Raw genomic sequence first — 1,113 nt, 5'->3', positions numbered from 1 at the left:
ATAAACCAATTAATAACAAAATCAAAGAAACACATTGACAATAATACAATAATAGTAGGGGACTTTAACACTCCCCTCATGAAATGGACAGATCATCTAAGCAAAAGATCAACAAGGAAATAAAGGCCTTAAATGACACACTGGACCAGATGGACATCACAGATATATTCAGAACATTCCATCCCAAAGCAACAGAATACACATTCTTCTCTATTGCACATGGAACATTCTCCAGAATAGATCACATCCTGGGTCCTAAATCAGGTCTCAACCGGTATCAAAAGATTGGGATCATTCCCTGCATATTTTCAGACCACAATGCTCTGAAGCTAGAGCTCAATCACAAGAGGAAATTTGGAAAGAACCCAAACACATGGAGACTAAACAGCATCCTTTTAAAGAATGAATGGGTCAACCGGGAAATTAAAGAAGAATTGAAAAAAATCATGGAAACAAATGATAATGAAAACACAATGGCTCAAAATCTGTGGGACACAACAAAGGCAGTCCTGAGAGGAAAATATATAGTGACACAAGCTTTTCTAAAGAAACAAGAAAGGTCTTAAATACACAACCTAACCCTACACCTAAAGGAGCTGGAGAAAGAATAACAAAGAAGCCTAAATCCAGCAGGAGAAGAGAAATCATAAAGACCAGAGCAGAAGTCAATGAAATAGAAACAAAAAAAACAAAAAACAAAAAAACAAACACAAAAACCCCACCAAACCAAAACCAAGCCAAACCAAAAAAACCACAATAGAACAAGTCAACGAAACTAGGAGTTGGTTCTTTGAAAGAATTAATTAGATTGACAAACCCCTGGCCAGACTTATCAAAAAGAAAAGAGAAAGGACCCAAATAAATAAAATCATGAACAAAAGAGGTGAGATCACAACCAACACCAAAGAAATACAAACAATTATAATAATATACTATGACCAACTCTACACCAACAAATTCGACAATCTGGAAGAAATGGATACATTTCTAGAGACATATAAACTACCACAACTGAACCAGGAAGAAATAGAAAACCTGAACAGACCCATAATCAGTAAGGAGATTGAAACAGTCATCAAAAATCTCCAAACAAACAAAAGTCCAGGGCCAGGC

This window comes from Mustela nigripes, chromosome 1, assembly GCF_022355385.1.
Source record: "Mustela nigripes isolate SB6536 chromosome 1, MUSNIG.SB6536, whole genome shotgun sequence".
Classification (NCBI taxonomy): domain Eukaryota; kingdom Metazoa; phylum Chordata; class Mammalia; order Carnivora; family Mustelidae; genus Mustela; species Mustela nigripes.
The sequence above is the reverse complement of the archived record's forward strand: the minus strand, read 5'-3'. Positions refer to the sequence as shown.